At 41.0% G+C, this 21,353-nt stretch overlaps 1 protein-coding gene and 1 pseudogene across 7 annotated transcripts in view; both read right to left on the reverse strand.

Moving 5' to 3' along the window:
- PDLIM5 (PDZ and LIM domain 5) overlaps nt 1-21,353 on the reverse strand; it is a 224,118-nt gene that overhangs the window by 181,930 nt on the left and 20,835 nt on the right. The window lies entirely within an intron of this gene.
- LOC133765608 (prefoldin subunit 6-like) lies at nt 6,925-7,714 on the reverse strand (annotated as a pseudogene).

The following is a 21,353-nucleotide window of genomic DNA, read 5'->3' on the forward strand; positions in this document are numbered from 1 at the left end:
CTCCACTGCCTTCCCGGGCCACAGCAGAAAGCTGGACTGGAAGAGGAGCAACCGGGACAGAATCTGGTGCTCCAACCGGGACTAGAATCCAGGGTGCCAGCGCTGCAGGCAGAGGATTAGCCTAGTGAGCCGCGGTGCCGGCCCATTTAACTTCTTGAATAAGCTCTCAATTTTCCACATCTGGATTCCATGATTACAGACTAGCCACAATGATTTTTTGTTTAATCCTAAATTGACTTCTGTTGCCATTTAGTATCTGTACAATTATTAGAAATGCTTATTTTCATATCAGTCTGTATAAAATAGGATTATAAATATCAAATTAAAGATAAGTTTTTAAAAGATAATATATTAATATATACAACAACAAAAACAAAGTAATTTTGATCAATTCGTTTGGGTTGTCAAACCAATTCTTTATGAATTTTTATTTTTTATCCAAGACGCAGAGATAGGGATATAGAATAGGGGAGACAGAGAGAGACTGAGCAAGCAACAGCAACAGTTCTCAACCATTGGTATACTCTTCAAATGCCCAAAACAGCTGGGTCTGGGCCAATCCATGGGTCTTCCACGTAGGTGGCAGGAATGTAACTACCTGATCTATTATTGCTATCTTCCAGGGTCAACACTAGCAGAAATCTGGATTTGGGAGCACCGTAGGCACTCAAACCTAGGCACTCCGATATGGGGTGCAGGAATCTCAAATGGCATATTAATTGCTAGGCCAAATACCCACCATAAACCAATTATTTATCCACTTTCATATGGTAGGATATAGTCATGAATTTTCATTTGTATGAATAAATAGTATATGGTATATGGGAATATAATTCTAATTATTTTACTTATAACTTTTTAATGAACTTATTTTTCATTTAAATTTTGAAAACTGAATATAAAGTATATTTGTAAATGTCAAACTTAAAATATTTAAAATACAATCCAGTGAATTAAGCCACCGCCTACAACACTGGCATCCATATGAGCATGAGTTCAAATTCCAGATGCTCCACTTCTGACCCATTCCCCTGCTGATGCCCCTGGGAAAACAGTGGAAGATGGCCCAAGTGCTTGGGCCCCTGACACCCATATGGGAAACCCAGATGCAGTCTGAGAATCCAAGCTTTGACCTGACCCAGCCCCTGCTGTTGAGGCCATTTGGGGAGTGAACTAGCAGACAGATCTTTCTTCCCGTCTCTGTCTCTTCCTCACTCTCTGCCTTTCAAATAAATCAGTCTTAAAATTAACAAAAAGTATTGGGCAAATATATTAGCAAACGTTATTTTTTTTTTAAAAATTTACTTATTTATATGAAAGGCAGAGTTATATAGAGGCAGAGGAACAGAGAGAGGTCTTCCATCTGATGGTTCACTCCCATCTGATAGTCTCAAAGGCCAGAGCTGCGCTGATCTGAAGCCAGGATCCAGGAGCTTCCTCCGGGTCTCCCACACGGGTATAGGGAACTAAAGACTTGAACCACCTTCTACTGCTCTCCCAGGCTATCACTGAGAGCCAGACCAGAAGTGGAGCAGCCAGGACTCAAACCAGTGCTCATATGGGATGACAGCACTGCAGGTGGCGGCTTTACCCACTATGCCACAGCACCAGCCCTGCAAATATTCTTAAAGGAAGTATGGATATAAAAGGTAATTACAATGCCAGTAATACCTTTACTGACCTGGAACCATACCATGATATATATTAAAGAAAAAAGGAAAGTTGCAGAACACGTATTTTGCGGGGAGTATGGTATACATTACAACACAGAAATGAAGAGTAAATTACTGGAAAGATTACATTTGGGAAGGAGGGAAGCTGAAAGAGACTGAGATAATTATACTTTAGATATACCATTTTCACATTTTATAATACTTATATGACTAACCTTTGATTTTTAGACAAAGACACATACATAAGTGGTCTTCAAAAACCTCGTGAAAAATGTGTATTATGAAAATACTACGCATGGATTTAAAAAGTTTTCCAAACCAAAATGAACATCTTTTAATTCTATAAACTTTCTGAGGTATCTTTGTATGTCTATAAATAGAGGATTTTTTTAAATTAAACTTTTATTTAATGAATATAAATTTCCAAAGTACAGCTTATGGGTTACAATGGCTTCCCAATCCTAAAACTTCCCTCCCACCCACAACCCTCCCCTTTCCCGCTCCCTCTCCCCTTCCAATCACATCAAGATTCATTCTCAATTCTCTTTATATACAGAAGATCAGTTTAGTATATATTAGGTAACGATTTCAACAGTTTGCCGCCATATAGCAACACATATTGAAAAAAGAAAAGAAAAAAAATACTGTTGGAGTACTAGTTATAGCATTAAATAAGAGTGTACAGCACATTAAAGACAGAGATCCTACATAATATTTTTTTTAAAAAAATTAATTAATTTTCTATGCCATTTCCAATTTAAAACCAGGGTTTTTTTTTTTTTTTCATTTCCAATTATCTTTATATACAGAAGATCGATTCAGTATATAATTAGTAAAGATCACATCAGTTTGTACCCACGCAGAAACACAAAGTGTAAAAATACTGTTTCAGTACTAGTTATAGCATCACTGCACAAATAGAGGCTTTTAAAAGGATGCTACAAGATACTATCCAATATCCTGGTTATTGTGCATCTAATTAGAAAAGATCATACAATGACCAAAACCTTAATGGAACTAATTTTAACTAATGGTCAATCTCAAGAATGACCACATCACTTATATGCTACTTGCTTTGATATAAGCACAAGTTATCTACCCAAAGTATGTATAATAAAACTGAATATGCATGCATAGGAATTACATGCTGTGTAACCTAAGACAGTCAGACATTCCCACAGCCTGTTAAGTTCCAGAACCAGGGACAGAATGTTCCAGACTGACGTGGGCCTGGTTCACAGTTGCTAGAATAGCTACTTGTCTCAATCAACCATTCTATTCGCCCATGACAAAAAAAAATCCACATACCACCAAGAGTAACAAGAATGCTAAATCTTTTAGGGCTCCTTGCGTTCATCAAAAGAATAAAACACACGTATCTGAACATTCCAAAAGGGGCATCTTCTGAAATGCCTCACTCTCAGTGGGTGGTGTACAAAGTGATTCTTCCTGCAAAATTACTTTCCATAAAAGGAGATGAGCTGTACTCTGTTTACTTCACTTCCTTAATACTCTTACTCCACCTTACTCATGGAGAAGTAATTGCCCCTAAGGCAAATCCTTTATGGGCATTTGCTTGAGAAAGCATTTTATGATGACTAAAACAGCTCAATAAACAAAGAGAGTAGTGAGAGGGAATGCAAAACACATGCTCAACCAGGAGCCCTCAAAAACACCTACCAGTTAAACTGCAATTGGCACTGCTGCAGAACTGACTCAAAAAGTAGAAACAGTTAACATGTGTGTTCTATTTTACATATGTACAAGTTCAGGTCCATATAAAAATGTGTTCATGTAGTTTAATTGGGAGTAAAGTTTTTCTATCAAATGACAAGAAAAGATGCTTCATGGCTAATGATAGTATATGTTTAAAGCCAAAGATAGAGTATAGAGGTGACACTATATTTTTCAAAACTTTTCAAAGCAGAACCAAGTTATTTTAAGAATGACATGTGCTTTTTAATTTAAAAAAAAAAATTCCATTTGTAAAAATTTAAGAGAGGAGGAAGTAACTAAAAGTTAAAGGGGGAAAAAAAGATTTTCTCAATAAAATTAAGATGGTAACAATTGCTGGAAAACCTGAAAGTGAATCTTGCAAAACAGATAAGCATCATTAAAGGAATATGTTTCCTAGCTGTTTACAGAAAAACAGATTGTCTCAATTCAAGAATAATATCCATTATCTCAAGAAAAGTAATTGCCTCAAAGATTAAACATTTATATAAAGTCCATCTAAAATAGATTTCATGTAAAGAACCACTACTAAGCAAGCTAAAATGAACCACTGTGGACAACAAACCCCTACAATCAAGGAGGTACTCATCAAAAGGAACAGCCTAATGCAGCACTTTAATACACACAACTTGGGGAACTAGAATAGGAGAATACAGAATCTAGGAAGAATCAAAAACAATACATCTCAAACATTTGTATCCTTGACTCACTTTGCATTGCCTGTTAAGAATAAAGATTCCCAAATCCAACCCCTAGATGTGCTAATTCAATAAGTTTTGAAAGAAGAACAAGAATCTCTATTTTTATTAAGAGCTCCAGGTAATTCTGAAACAGGTGAATCCAGAAACATTGTTCCAGAGAATCCCCTACACATCCTCTCAGGTTTAAGAAACACAGATGGCCCATTCAAAAGCACCCACAGGAAGCCCTAAACACTCCCACCACCACTGTTGAAATGGCACAGTATTAGACAAAGCCAGTAAAGTAATTCCTGGGCATCTGCAGCATATTACCAACAAACACAATACAGTCTCCATTCTTCCTGGGTATAAGAGATAGAAGCAGGCTAACATCTGAAAGGACACAGACTTTTTGTATACATGCAATACGCCATCCATATGAATTTCTTTCATCAAAAAAATTTTATTTGACAGGCAAAGTGACACAGAGAGAAAGGGATCTTCCATCAGCTGGTTCATTCTTCAAATGGCCACAATGGCTGGGTCTGGGCCAGGTCAAAGTCAGGAGCCTGGAACACCATCTGGGTCTCCCACATGGATGGCAGGGGCCGAAGCATTTGGGCCAGCTTTTGCTGCTTTCCCAGGTGCATTAGTAGGGAGCAGGAATGGAAGCAGAGTACCTGGGACTCTAACTGGCAACCATATGGGATGCTGGTATTGCAGAAGGCTGTTAACCTAATGCACCACAATGTCTTTCATCTTAATTTTAAGAAATAGCAAGGCTGCAAAAAGCGTTAAAGCTGTAAATAACAAACAGAAAACAAACTGAAGGAATATCTGGATCTGGATCCAAGGTTTTCTTCAACTTAGTGTTCAGGGGAACAGGGATCCTGAATCACTCAAAAGGCAGAGAGACAAAGAAAGAGATGGAGAGATTTTTCCATCTGCTGGTTCACTCTCGAAACACCTGCAATACAGATCACAGCCAGGAGCCTGGAACCCAATCTGAGTCTCCTGAAAGGTGTCAGAGAAGCAAGCACCTACTGCCTCCGAATGTGCACCTTAGCAGGAAGCTGGAATGGAGAGCAGAGTCAGAAGTCAAACCAGGCAGGCAATCACACATGGTATGTGGGCATCCCAAGCAGCATCTTAATCACTGAACTAAATGTCCAACCTTGCTTGACTCTTGATGATATATTAAGTTCAAATTACATTTAAATTATGCTTTTGCTTCTCGTAACTTCTTCATTCCAGCTTGTCAAGTACTTTAATTTATATATATATATATGTATATATATAGATCTGAGGATATTTTAATGGCAAAAGCTCTGGTGAGAAACAATATAATAAAATGTTTCTTATAGAGCAAAATTAGGGGGTGGGCATTTGATACAGCGGTTAAGATGCCACTTAGGGGACTGGCACTGTGGTGTAGCAGATAAAGCTGCCGCCTGCAGTGCTGGCTTTCCATATGGATACCAGTGCAAGTCCTAGCTGTTCCATTTCCGATCCAGCTCTCCGCTATGGCCTGGGAAAGCAGAAGAGGATGGCCCAAGTACTTGGGCCCCTGTACCCACAGGGGAGACCCAGAAGAAGCTACTGGCTCCTGGCTTCAGATCGGCCCTGCTCTGGCCATTGTGGCCATTTGAGATGTAAACCAGCAGGTGGAAGACCTCTCTCTCTGCCTCTGCCTCTGCCTCTCTGTAACTCTGACTTTCAAATAAATAAATAAATCCTTTAAAAAAAAAAAAGAAGAAGAAGAAGAAGAAAAGATGCCACTTGGGATGCTTTCATCCCATATCAGTGTCCCTGGGTTTGGTCCTGGCTCTGCTCTTTTTTTTTTTTTTTTTTTTTTTTTTGCCAGGCAGAGTTAAACAGTGAGAGAGAGAGAGACAGAGAGAGAGTTATAGACAGTGAGAGAGAGACAGAAAGGTCTTCCTTCCGTTGGTTCACTCCCCTAATGGCCGCTATGGCCAGCGCTGCATCGATCTGAAGCCAGGAGCCAGGTACTTCCTCCCGTTCTCCCATGCGGGTGCAGGGACCCAAGCACTTGGGTCATCCTCCATTGCCCTCCCGGGCCACAGCAAAGAGCTAGACTGGAAGAGGAGCAACCGGGACTAGTACACGGTGCCCCAACTGCACCACATGGGAGACAGAGTTCTGGACTCCTGGCTTTGGCCTGGCCCAGCCCCAGCTATTGTGTGCATTTGGGGAGTGAAATGGTAGATGGAAGATAGCTTCTTTCTCTGCCCACCGCTATTCCTCTCCCTCTCTTCCCTCTTTCAAACAAATCAGTTTTACATTAGGATTATACGCAGCTGCACATAGCAGAAACTCCTTTTACAGCTGTCTTAGAAAGAGTTGCTGTTTTCTTCCTGGAAAGAGCAGTGCAAAGGCAGGCAGTTCAGGGCAGCTCCACCATGACACCCTTTTCCAGGCTCCTTCCTTCTTTCTCCTCAGCCAACAATGGACACAGATTTATTTCATCTTTTTATCAACACATACATTAGCTAGAAATTCCAAGCACTATGTTCACTTTCCAGAGAGGAAGAGGAAAACCAAAAAAGTAACAGAAGGTGGAAATATTCCCTAACAAATATACAATCAGTTTATATTGCAAGTAGTCCACAAAGGCCAGTTGGTTAGGCTGCACACTGTAGCCCTTCCCCCACAAAGGTAAATACTTTTAATAAGGAATAAGGGTATAAAATGCATCTGATAAGCAAATAGCAGTGTTTGTCACCAAAAAAATTTTTTTCAGGTGTTTTTATGTTTTATTAACCACTATAGTACAGGCCCTAGAGCTGCCCTATCCCACCCCGACTCCCGCCATGATGTCAGGCCTTCCTAGAAGCCCCTGTCTTGGCTGCCTGGACCCACTGGAACACCTGCTGCAGCTGAGCAAGAGTCTCCCTTTGTTGCTCTGACTGCCATTCAAGATCCTGAAGCTGGGATTCATATAACTTAATTTCAGCTGGGATATAGTCCAGACTCTTCCCCACTGTGGCCTGAGCCTCCCCCAGCTCCTGCTTAACCAGTACCAGAACCAGCAGTTTAAAGACTGTGTGGGGGCTGGCGCTGTGGCACAGTGGGTAAAGCCAACACCTGCAGTGCCGGCATCCCATATGGGCGCCAGTTCGAGACCCGGCTGCTCCACTTCCTCCTATCCTGCTCTCTGCTGTGGCCTAGGAAAATAGAAGAAGATGGCCCAAGTCCTTGGGCCCCTGCACCTGCGTGGGAGACCTGGAAGACGCTCCTGGCTCCTGGCTTCAGATCGGCGCAGCTCCAGCCATTGCGGCCAATTAGGGATTGAACCAGTGGATAGAAGACACCTCTCTCTCTCTCTCTCTCTGCCTCTCCTTCTCTCTCTGGGTAACTCTGACTTTCAAGTTTATGAATAAATCTTAAAAAAAAAAAAAAGACACTTATCCAAGAGTTTTAAAAAAAAATAGACCATGTTGGACCCATCCAGCAGTGCCAGTTCCTCCTTCACAATACTTTTCCTGTTAGTGGGGCTTCAAGCTTCTGCCTCCCTGACTCGGATTTACTCAGGTCCTTCTGTGGCTGTTGATACTCCTCCACTTCTCCCTCCAGCTTCTTCAGGATCAGCTCAGCCACAGCAGGCATGAAAGCCTGTGGGGAGTGGGAGAATGGTGCTGGGTCTCGCTCTCTGAAAGGTAATGAGCTCCCCTTTCTAGCCAGGCCTATGGAAATAACAGTACTCTTAAGAGGCAGTCCTTCAGGGCACCACAGCCTCTCCCTGTTCTGGAAGTTGAATCTACCTGACCCCAGTAGGTGCAGGGCAAAACAAGATGCAAAACCTCTCATATGATACCCTAGCTTACTCACAAGCAAAAAGGGTACAAAATACATCTGATAGGCAAATTACAGTGTTTGTCACCCAAAACCTTCTTGGGGAAAAAAAAAGCCATTTGGGGACATTGGTCTAGAGAAGCCATTTTGGGACATTGGTCTAGAGAACTTGCTCACGGTCTAACACATCAATATATCCTACTCAGAAAAGTTCTTTGTCCTATCTTCTAGAGCCTATAAATAAGCAGGCCACTTTTATTTAGAGCCTACATGTAGTTACAAAACCTTTCCTAACTTATCCAAAGGTAAAGGATCCTTACCTAAAGGTAAATGTTATTATTTGATTATATTTCCAAATATAAACACAAATGTAAAGATTATGTAAAGAAAGAAATTCTGGTTAGTACTAAGCTACATACTCACAAGAAGTAGCTGAATGACAAGAAATGTAACTAATATCTTGGTCACAGAAAAATACATAGGATTCATCTAACAGTAGAAATATTTGGAGGAAATTATATGATAGAGTTGCTTTCAAAAGAATCTGAAGTAAAGAAAATAAACAGAAAATAAAATTGGTCACATATTATTTATTCATCAGTGACAGGTTTATTGGGCCCTGCACCCCATGGGAGACCAGGAGAAGCACCTGGCTCCTGCCTTCGGATCAGCATGGGATTTTCGAGAACTTCCTCTTTAAAAATTTGGGTTTGTTGAATAAGCCTTTAATTAATATCAATTACACTAATATTTAAAATTGTGATCAGAAAGGTACTGAAAATAAAAGTTTCTGACTTTAAACATGTTTCCTGATAATTAGCATATCTTTTTTTTTTTTCTTTTTGACAGGCAGAGTGGACAGTGAGGGAGAGAGACAGAGAGAAAGGTCTTCCTTTGCCGTTGGTTCACCCTCCAATGGCTGCCACGGCTGGCACGCTGCGGATTAGCCTATTGAGCCGCGGCACCGGCCATTTAGCATATCTTCAAATACATCTTCTCTCCTCAGTCACCCTCATATACAAGTTAACTTTGTAAAAACATTAACCATTTTGTCATTACACTGACTGATATTCTATCACAAATATATATAACACACTTTAGAAACAAATAAAGTGAAAGTGATATACTCTCTATTTAAATATTTTCCAGGTTTTAATATATTTAACACAAAAGTCAATAAATTCAATGAGGAAAAAGATAAATAGTATTAATAATTAATAGTGAATAATAACTGATAAGTAATAATTAATAGTGAATAAGCAATCTACCCTTTCTTCCTCTTGACACTTTAATTTTTACTTCCCTATCTACTAAATTTAGATAGTGTTCCACACCACAATTATCAAAATGCCATGAATTATAGCAACCGGTCTTAAAAGGGCAAGCCAAAACTCATTATCAGAAACTTACTAGTTAAATAAACACAGTTTATTCTCACAAGACTAATTTAAAAAAATGAAAACCATGACAGCTCCTTGCAGACCTGCACATAAAAAGCAATTAATACAAATGTATACACCAATACTGAATTCAGAGCTAGTTGTCAGCTGATATCAGTAAGTCATAACGTTAACACAAATTACAACATGATATCACTGACTTTTTAATTTTAAAAAGAATTTTAGGCCGGCGCCGTGGCTCAACAGGCTAATCCTCCGCCTTGCGGCGCCGGCACACCGGGTTCTAGTCCCAGTCGGGGCACCGATCCTGTCCCGGTTGCCCCTCTTCCAGGCCAGCTCTCTGCTGTGGCCAGGGAGTGCAGTGGAGGATGGCCCAAGTCCTTGGGTCCTGCACCCCATGGGAGACCAGGAGAAGCACCTGGCTCCTGCCATCGGAACAGCGCGGTGCGCCGGCCGCAGCACGCTACCGCGGCGGCCATTGGAGGGTGAACCAACGGCAAAAGGAAGACCTTTCTCTCTGTCTCTCTCTCTCACTGTCCACTCTGCCTGTCAAAAAAAAAAAAAAAAAAGAATTTTAAATGTCTTTGGATGGCCATTGCAAAGTCAATAAAAAATAGAAGTACCCCCTACAGTCAATAAATTAAGATTTTTTTTTTTAATCTGACAGATAGAGTTATAGACAGTGAGAGAGAGAGACAGAGAGAAAGGTCTTCCTTCCACTGGTTCACTACACAAATGGCTGGCGCGATGCAGATCCGAAGCCAGGAGCCAGGTGATTCTTCCTGGTCTCCCATGTGGGTGCAGGAGCCCAAGCACCTGGGACATCCTCCATTGCCCTCCTGGGCCACAGCAGAGAGCTGGACTGGAAGAGGAGCAACCGGGAGTAGAACTGGCGCCCATATGGGATGCCAGCGCCGCAGGCAGAGGATTAACCAAGTGAGTCATAGCGCTGGCTCCAAATTAAGATTTTTTTTAGGAAGGATGACACTTCAAATACAATTTGGAATGCTACTATCAAATGCTAGTATCAAATTTTAAAAAGTCAAACACAGACAAGGTAATTTAAAGAGGAAACTCATCTTTAGAAACTGGAATAAGCTCTCTTAATAACATTAAAATAATACATCAACCCCACACCAAGATTAATTCCAGATGAATTCCAGAATAAAAATACTGAAAACCTAGAAAAAGCAGATACCGGTAAACTTATTAAATCTCAATAGAAATGATTCCATAATATTTTAAGAAATTTTCTTTAAGGAAAAGATTTGGTGCTGCCATTATACTGATTGTGATGTCAGCATTCTATATGGGTACCAGTTCAAGTCCCAGCTGTTCCACTTCTGATCTACCTTCCTGCTAATGTGCCTGGAAAAGCAGCAGAAAATGGCCCAAGTGCTTGCACCCATGTGAGAGACCCAGAAGAAGCTCCTGGATCCATTCAGGGCTACTATGTGGGTGGCAGGGACTCAAACATATAGACCATCTTCTGCTATATTCCCAGTCGCATTAGCAGGCAGCTGGATGGGAAGTGGAGCAGCTGGGGCTCCAACTTGCACTCATATGGGATACAGGTGGCAGCTTAACCTGCTGTGCCACAACATGGGTCCTTGTATCTAATCTATTACTATTAAGACAGAAAAAGCTAAAAATGGGTTAGATCAATATACAAAGATCCCTATAAAACTGCTTTAAGGCACCATCTTGATTAATAAGAAAGAAATTGCATAAGGAAAATATGAAAAAAAGTGGTTTTCATGTGTTTTACAAAATGAAAGATACCACTATCTTTAGAAATCACTGATGCTATAAACTTTAGCCAGTGGTCCAATGTTCCAGCTCACACCTAACACGTCAGGCTTCAATGACCCTCACCATGACTTGTACATTTGTAATACATTAAACCACATTCTACTGGTCACAATAATTCAATTTTTATGTATTTTATTTGATATTAAAAGTAAAAATATGAGCACCACGTTGGTTCTTGACTGTTCCACTTCCAAACCAGCTTTCTGCTAATGTCTTTGGGAAAGCAGCCAAAGATGGCCCAAGTGCTTAAGCCCCTGCCACCCACTTGAGAGACCCATATGAAGTTCCAGGCTCCTGGCTTCGGCCTGGTCCAGCCGGGGTCATTGCAGTCATTTGTAGAGTGAATAAACATGTAGAATCTCTCTCTCTCTTTCCCTCTCTCTCTGTAACTCTACCTTTCAAATAAATTAATTAATTAAAAAAAGTAAAAATGAACATACAACAGGTCCTCACCAAAGCAACATGGATTCTGCTAAAACTGTAACATTAATAAACATTAAATTTAGGGGCCAGCATTGTAGTGTAATGGGTAAAGCCACCGCCTGTGAATCCAGGATCCCAAATGGGCACAGGTTTGAGTCCTAGCTGTTCTACTTCCAATTCAGCTCCCTGCTAATGTGCCTGGGAGAGCAGCAGAACTCGAGCCCCTGCACCCATGTAGGACTCCTGAAAGAAGCTCCTGGTCCCTGGCGTTGGCCTGGCCCAGCCCTAGTCACTGCAGCCATTTAGGGAGTGAACCAGTGGATGGAAGATCTCTTTCTGTCTCTCCCTCTAATTATGCCTTTCAAATAAATAAAAGTAAGTCTTTTAAAAAAAAAAAATTTAAGGTCAAGCTTGAGGGGGAAGAATGGTAAAACCTCTGATGCTTTACAAAACGTTTACAAGGACAATGCCCCAAAGACATCAGCAGTTTACAAATGGATAATTTGTTTTGAGAAGGGGGACCAAAGGATGAAAATGAAGCCTGTAGTGCAGACCAAGCACGTCAATTTTTCAGGAAAAAAATTAACCTCATTCCTGCCCTCACTGAATAGGACATACAATTAACAATAAAAACAATAGCCAACATCATAGATATCTCAACTGGTTCAGCTAACAGAATCCTGAATGAAAAGCTAAAATGAAGCAAACTTTCTCAATGGGTGACAAAAACTGTTGCACCCAGATCAGGTGCATACAAAGAACAGAGATTTCAACGAAGATTTTAAACAAGTGGGATCAAGATCTTCCACAATCAAAGCAATGGCTTCCAAGGGGTGGAAGCGGTACAGGCAATGCCAAAGCACAACAGTAAAGAGCATAGGTCATGGTGACAGCTTTTTGGGATGTGCAAGGCATTTTGCTTGTTGACTTTCTGGAGGACCAGAGAATGATAACATCTCATTAGAAGAGTATTTAGACACAGTGAGCCAAAGGTTTAGCAGAAAAACACCTGGGGAAAGCTTTACCAATCTTCCTCCAGCACAACAACGTTCCTGCTCATCCTCTCATCAGCCAAGGGCAATTTTGCAAGGCTTTCATTAGGCACCTATCTTACTGTCCTGATTTGGCCTCCTTTTTGTTTGCTAATCTACAAAGTCTCTAAAGAGTGCCCATTTTTCTTCAATTAATAATGTCAAAGAGACTTAATTTTTTTTTTTTTTTTTTTTTTTTTTTTGGACAGGCAGAGTGGACAGTGAGAGAGAGAGACAGAGAGAAAGGTCTTCCTTTTGCCGTTGGTTCACCCTCCAATGGCCGCTGTGCTGATCCGATGGCAGGAGCCAGGTGCTTCTCCTGGTCTCCCATGGGGTGCAGGGCCCAAGCACTTGGGCCATCCTCCACTGCACTCCCTGGCCACAGCAGAGAGCTGGCCTGGAAGAGGGGCCAGAATCCGGTGCCCCGACTGGGACTAGAACCCGGTGTGCCGGCGCCGCAAAGCGGAGGATTAGCCTAGTGAGCCGCGGCGCCGGCTAAAGAGACTTAATTTTGAGATGGCTGAATTCCCAGGACCCTCAGTCCATTAGAATGAACTAAATAGTTGGTATGTTGATAAAGTTATGCTTTAAATTTTTATCTTTTAATTCCATTTACCATGAACTTTTTGAAGTCCCCTTGTGTACAAAATTTTCACAAAATTTTTTTAAAAGCATACTACAAAGAAAACAAAGCCACAATGTGTATAATACAGAATTCCTTGATTAATGACCTTTCACTAATTTTAAGGAGGTTCACAAAAAAATAAAAATTTGTAAACTGAAATGTTACAAATATATATTACCACATAACAAATTTTATTAATGTTTGTTTCATTTTATTTCTGCTATTTCTAACCATTTTAAAAATATTTACTTATTTATATGAAAGGCCGAGTGAGAGTAACAATGACAATGAAAGTGAGGGTATGTGAGAGAGAAAAAAGCACTCTTCCATCCACTGGTTCACTTCTCAAATGCCGTTAACAGCCAGGGTTGGGTCAAGCTGAAGCCAGGAGTCAGAAACTCCATCTGGATATTCAGCATGGTCAAGTACTTGAGCCATTAATCACTGTTACCAGACATATTAACAGGGAGCAGGACTGGAAGCACAGCACAGGAACTCCAACCAGCACTCTCATATGAGATACAGGCATCCAAGCAGAGGCTTAACTTGCTGTGCCACTGTGCCTGCCCCAATTCCTAACCTTTTTTTTTTTTTTTTTTTTTTTGACAGGCAGAGTGGATAGTGAGAGAGAGAGAGAGAGAGAGAGAGAGAAAGGTCTTCCTTTTTGCCGTTGGTTCACCCTCCAATGGCTATTGCGGCCGGTGCATCTCGCTGATCTGAAGCCAGGAGCCAGGTGCTTCTCCTGGTCTCCCATGCGGGTGCAGGGCCCAAGGACTTGGGCCATCCTCCACTGCCTTCCCGGGCCATAGCAGAGAGCTGGCCTGGAAGAGGGGCAACCGGGATAGAGTCCGGCGCTCCGACTGGGACTAGAACCCGGTGTGCCGGCGCCGCAAGGTGGAGGATTAGCCTGTTAAGCCATGGCGCCGGCCTCTAACCATTTTTTAAAAATTACTTTAAAATGGAAATCTAAAAGCCACAGACTTACTCTTTTCTTCTCAATTTCATAGTTAAAAAAAACAACATGGAAACAATTTTAGAAAGTCAATTCCAAACAAAGGAAGTATCTCAGATTACACAGCCACTTTTAATGCTTTAAGAACACCTAAACACAGAAATCTAGAAAATGCTCAGTAAGGTTACACAGCACATCTCCAGACTAACCCTCATGCCAAATTTTACTGACTCACATTAACTTAAATTGCGTTTCACTTGCCCTGGATTGGGAACCTGTAAAACTATTTCCTGGATTCCCAGATACAGCAGGGCTGGCTCTACTTAGACCAGGAATAGTTAGAAGCCACACAAGATATGCCAAAGGCAGTATGGCCAGAAAAGCATGGATAACAGCCAACAGCAACTCTACCCTGGTGTCTGAAATCCAAAATCTCCTTTCCATCACTCTTCCCTCTTTTCCCCATTCAACAGACACAAAACAACAGCATGCACAAGCTTGTTTAGATGGGAAGCTAGGGAAGAGTATGTGTGCAGATGCTTGGCCTGAAACCTGAAACCATATAAAATACACTTTTACCTTAAAATATTACCAACCATACCATCCATAGCAGCAATAAAAAGCAGTTTATATTACAAAAATTATTTGCCAACTCATATTCCCAGTGCTTCAAAAATAGGAACTCAACCTTCACAGAAATCCTCCAATACAGGTACAGCACTACTAATTCCATTTCACAGCTGAGAAAAGTGAAATCCGAAGTTTTGTAACCTGCCTAAGGTCACACATAAGGAACATGTCAGTATTGGGATTCGAACCTAGAATGGCTGGCTCCAGTACATAATCCTAAACATTGTGCGATTTTGCCTCTGTGTCCCTGTATTTGTTACATCTCTTCTAATTTACCAACATATAAATTTTAATATCTAAGAGGTAATCTCCAAGGTGACATATATACATTCAGGGGCACATTAATATGTAAAATGTTTAATTCTCTTTAAGGGCTTGTCAAATCAAATCTGAAATTGGTTTAAGTTTTACTTTTTTTTTTTTTTTGACAGGCAGAGTGGACAGTGAGAGAGAGAGAGAGAGAGAGAGAGAGAGAGAAAGGTCTTCCTTTGCTGTTGGTTCACCCTCCAATGGCCGCCGCGGCCCCGCGCTGATCCGATGGCAGGAGCCAGGTGCTTCTCCTGGTCTCCCATGGGGTGCAGGGCCCAAGCACTTGGGCCATCCTCCACTGCACTCCCTGGCCACAGCAGACAGCTGGCCTGGAAGAGGAGCAACCGGGACAGAATCTGGCACCCTGACTGGGACTAGAACCCAGTGTGCCGGTGCCGGATTAGCCCATTGAGCTGCGGCGCCGGCCTAAGTTTTACTTTCAAAAGCATTTTGTGGGAAACTTTGGTCTCACTCAGTAGATGATCATTAAAACATTTCATGTATACCTGGCATGAATGACCTTTTGAGGTTACCTAATTCATCTGATGAACTGGCAACCACAGGCCAGTTGGCTTTTATTACAGTCACTAGATTGTTTCTGTTGAAATTTTAAATAAAAATAGTGAAATATTTTCACTCATGCTTAATAAAGGGGAGCTTTGTGTAAAAGAAATAGTGGAATATTTTGTTTGGAATATCAGTTTTTCCAATGTATTTCTGCTATCATTAAACCATCATTCCTTTTAACACTCAAGTTTTATTATTGCTAGACAATTACCTATGTTATCCCAATTAAAAGTTTCATAATCACCTGTGTTACTTTTTACATCAGTGCAAATACTTTTTTTTTTTTTGCCTGAAAGAAGAGAAATTTTCTCATCAAAGAAGCTTTTTATATAGAGGGACTCATTCCAAGGAAGAAGCCCTTTCTAAATTCAGCTGAATGATAATGCTATGAAAGTAATGCAGAAGATACGCCTCTCTAAAGCTGGTAACAATTTTATAACTTAATTTTCAGTGACTTCATGAAACAAGTATTTTGGTTGACAAAAATCTGGAAATTGATTTGGTGGACTATTTAAATCAGCTGTTGTAGGTGTAGGGTTTTGGGATTTTATTTTTTATTTTTATTTTTTGATAATTCAGGCTTTTGTAAATACAATGTACTCTTGAGTTTCATGGTCAAATTTAGTCTTCCCCCAGAATAACAATCATTATTTGCATTTGGGCTATTTTGTTGTTGTTGTTACTTAAAAGTCATACCACTTCTTTAAAAGGAAAATAAAAAGCCAACAAAAAAATTGCAGAATGGTAGCTACCAGGGGAAAGTGGAGGGGAGCTATTTAATGGGTACAGTTTCAGTTTTGCAAGATAAGAACTCTGTAGAGCTACTCAAAATGTGAAAACACTACTGATTGTGCACTTAAAAATGGTTATGATGGTTAAAAATAGAAAAAAAATAACATACTGAACTGCTAGGCCTTTAATAAAAATTATATAATATCAACAGGACCACATGAATTGATAAGATTTTCTTTGCTCAATATCAAGTGATTGGCTTAAAACTAGTTATTTCTTACAGGCATTAAAATATGTACTTTTAAACAGTTATTTTCTTGAAATTGCTATGAAAATTTTAATAGCATTTAAACAGGAAAAAGTTATAGCAAATTACTACTGACATTTACTTGAAATTGTGTGAACTAAAACCTCAGAGACTTAAGTTAACCTCAGGTAATGTGATTTCTAAACTAACTGAACAGATATACCAGGATATTGCTTCTGTATTTAAAGATAGTGAAGAGTGGGCTGACACTGTGGCATAAGGGGCTAAGCCTCTGTCTGCAGTGCCAGCATCCCAGATGGGTGCTGGTTTGTGTCCCAGCTGTTCTTCTTCCGATCCAGCTCTCTGCTATGGCCTGGGAAAGCAGAAGATGGCCCAAGTGCTTGGACCCCTGCACCAACATGGGAGACCCAAAAGAAACTCCTGGCTCCTGGCTTCAGATTGATCCAGTTCAATCCATTGCCACCAGTAGATGGAAGACATTTCTGTCTGTAACTCTATCTCTCAAAATACATAAATAAAACCTTAAAAAAAAAAAAAAAGAAAGAAAGATAGTAGAAAGTTTGTGAGAACTGGTAGATAACTTCCCAGTTTAGTAACTATGGTAATTCAATTCTGTCAAACACATAACACCATACACATTTGATAAACATTGCTCCCAGGCCATTTGAACTTTAGGTAACTCTATGAAGTTGTATCATTCCTAGACAAAAAGTATGTCATAAATATAATACATGCCTATACATCTCATGAATAAAAAGCATGGATGCATGTGATCATTTAGTACTCACAGAAAACTGTGAATCTTGATTCGTCACATACTGGATGATGAACATACACATCCAGCATACACACATGGTAAAACCAAGGATGTGTCTTACTTCCCATCATTTATAATTATCCCTTGGTTGCCTATTAGTTTTCTAACATAATTTCTGATTGGATATTATTTATAATTCCAGTAATTTGAATGCTTTGGCCTGGGTGTTTTGGTGTTTGAGTAACCCCGAATTCTTTTTACCTAAAGATATAGTTCGAACAATGTTATCCCCCAGATATGTACTGGAAAATTCACATTTGGTATCCTACTTTACTTACAATATTTTGTGAATATTTTCCTTCATTATTAAATATTCTTCTAACATAAAATCTTAAATGGCCGCATAACATTCTGTCATGTGAATAAATATACTGTGATTTACTTTTCAAAAACAAAAGAATATTAAATATTAAAGATGGATTGATTTCTCGTGCTTTTTTTTTTCTTTTCTTTTTTTTTCTTGACAGGCAGAGAGGACAGTGAGAGAGAGAGACCGAGAGAAAGGTCTTCCTTTTGCCGTTGGTTCACCCTCCAATGGTCAGTGCGCTGCAGCCGACCCACCGCGCTAATCCGAAGGCAGGAGCCAGGTGCTTCTCCTAGTCTCCCATGGGGTGCAGGGCCCAAGCACTTGGGCCATCCTCCACTGCACTCCCGGGCCATAGCAGAAAGCTGGCCTGGAAGAGGGGCAACTGGGACAGAATCCAGTGCCCCGACCGGGACTAGAACCTGGTGTGCCGGCACTGCAGGTGGAGGATTAGCCTATTGAGCCGCGGCGCCGGCCAATCTCGTGCTCCTTTTTATGAACAGTAATTTGTAGGTAATTATAATTAACTGTCGAGGAAAAAATTAAATTTACTTTTGATTATAAAAATGATATATATGTGGGCAGGTGATATGGCATGGCAGGTTAATAAATACTTATTTATTTGAAAAGCAAAGTGACAGAGAGAGAAAAGGGGAGAGACACACAGAAAGACATTCCATTCACTGGTTCATTTGCTAATGGCTGGAAAAAGCTAGGATCCTGGAACTCTATCCTGGTCTCTCACGCAGGTAGGAGGAGCCCAAGCACATGGACTGGTGCATTAGTAGGGAGCTGGATCATTAGCAAAGCAGCTAGGACTTGAACTGGTGCTCCAATATGGGATGCCAGCACTGTACACAACAGCTTAACCCACTGTGCCACAACACTGACCCCTAAATGTCTTTAAAAATACATATACATATGTGTGTGTCTGTGTATATTCCAACTGAAACTGAATAGGAGATAAGGATAACAAAAATGCTAATGTCAAAACAAGCAAACAAAATCCTAACCAAATCTGAAACTCAACTACTAAGGAAAGTATCATAAATATTTTCATGAATATAGTTTTAAAAAATGAAATTTTACTTACATTCTTTTAAAAATTTATTTATTTGAAAAGCATACCATCAGAGAGAGAGAGAAAGCCAGAGAGAGAGAGTGAGAGATCTTGCATCCACTGGTTCACTATCCAGTGACCACCAACAGTCAGGGTTGAGTCAGACTAAAGCTAGGAATTTCATCGTGGTCTCCCATATGGGTGGCAATGGCCCAATCACTTGAGTTATCTTCCACTGCCTTCCCAGGTGCATTACCAGGAAGGTGTATGGGAAACAGCCAACATTCACACTTAGATATGGGATGCTATCATCACAGGGGCTACCATGCAGGCCCTCTTTTTTTAAAATAGTTTTATTTGCTCATTTTCATTTGATTTGAAAGGCAGAGATAGAGAAAGTGAGAATGAGAATGAGAATGAGTGTGTGTGTGTGTGTGTGTGTGAGAGAGAGAGAGAGAGAGAGAGAGAGAGATCTTCCATCTCCTGGTTCACTCTCCAAATATCTGCAATAGCTGGGGCTATGCCAGCTGGTGCCAGGAGCCTGGGACTCGTTCTTGGTCTACCACATGGATGGCAGGAACCCAGCTACTTGAGTCATCACCGGCTACTTCTCAGAGCGCTCATTAGCAGAAAGTTAGAAGCAGAGCTGGGACTCAAACTAGCACTCACATGTGGCATGCAGGCATTCTAAGCAGCATCTTAATCACTGCTCCATACATCTGCCACTGTTCCTATGTATAAATGACAATACCGACTTTTGCAATCTTATAAACCTCAAATTCTATTTCATCATTAATATTGGTGCTTTGAATAACACTGCAATTAGCAGTAGACTTTTCAAACCTGAGAGAAAATATTGCTGTGTGTTAAAAACAAACACAAAACTCTATGTTGACAAGATCTTTTTTTTTTTAATCTGAGAGAAAAGTGCTTCTGTTTCATCAGCTAATGACATGGCAAGATTTTAAGACAACTAATCTTTTTTTAAAAGATTTTATTTATTCAAAAGTCAGAGAGTTACACAGAGAGAAAAGAGGCAGAGAGAGAGAGAGAGAGGTCTTCCATCCACTGGTTCACTCCCAAATTGGCCACAACCGCTGGAGCTGCGCTGATCCGAAGCCAGGAGCCAGGAGCTTCTTCCGGATCTCCCACGTGGGTGCAGGGCCCAAGGACCTGGGCCATCCTCCACTGCACTCCCGGGCTATACCAGAGAGCTGCATCAGAAGAGGAGCAGCCAGGACCAGAACTGGCACCCATACGGGATGTCAGTGCTTCAGGACGGGGCATTAACCTGCTGTGCCACAGAGAGGGCCCCAAGACAACTAATCTTGAAACAAAAACCTCAACTCATCTCCCATCACTGTCTCACTGTCTACTCTGCCTCAGGAGCCTTACTGTTCCCTGACCAGGCCATGTAGAATCACTTCAGGATTCTTTCTTTTCTCCACAATGGTCTTCCCAAACTCCATCCACCACTCTACCCAAAAGTCATCTGTGAGGTCTTATTTACTCTCCTGCTATAAATTGGTAACCCCCATTCAATTGTCACTGTCTTACCCTGGAACCAGGACTCTGATATGCGATGCCAGTGTCACAAGCTGCAGCTTAACCAACTGTACCACAATGTCGGCATCCAGACACTTTAAATTTTGTATTTTGTAAAATTCATAAAGCTTCTAATTAGTGTAACCATATCTAGATCTCCTAACTTTGTCCATGAATGGCTGCATTTGAGTCAGGCACCCACCTCACATCCAGCTGGCTATGGCCAGGGAAGCAGGACGACACCAAAAGAAATATGGAGGCTTCTGAGGTAACAAAAACTCCTGGAAAGCAATCATACAAAAGACAAGCACACTGCATAGCTTGTCAAATCTACATTCCACTCAGATATTTTTCTTATAATCAAATCTATCCTTCACTAGAAAACTGTTCCCTAGAGCAACTGCCTCTAACCATCAATATCGTATATCATGCTACTTGACAAGAATAAAATTTTAAAAACTACAGTCAATGGCAATCACTGTGGAAAGAATGTTTAACCGGAGGTACTACAGTTGCCAACCATACTTTCATATCTCTGAAAGCTTATGACAGACCACGATGATGGAGGAAGGAAAGAGACCATTTGACAAATATTACTTTTTAAAATTTCTATTTCTATATTTTCATTTTATTTCAAAAGTAGAGAGAAAGACCCAGATCTTCTAGCTGATGGTTTTCTCCCCAAATACCCACAAGAGCCTTGGGTAAAACAGGCCAAAGCCGGCCAGCGCCGCGGCTCGCTAGGCTAATCCTCCACCTTGCGGCGTTGGCACACCAGGTTCTAGTCCCGGTCGGGGCACCGATCCTGTCCCGGTTGCCCCTCTTCCAGGCCAGCTCTCTGCTGTGGCCAGGGAGTGCAGTGGAGGATGGCCCAAGTGCTTGGGCCCTGCACCCCACGGGAGACCACGATAAGCACCTGGCTCCTGCCATCAGAACAGCGCAGTGCGCCTACCGCGGCAGCCATTGGAGGGTGAACCA

Source organism: Lepus europaeus, chromosome 8, assembly GCF_033115175.1.
Source record: "Lepus europaeus isolate LE1 chromosome 8, mLepTim1.pri, whole genome shotgun sequence".
NCBI classification, from domain to species: Eukaryota; Metazoa; Chordata; class Mammalia; order Lagomorpha; family Leporidae; genus Lepus; species Lepus europaeus.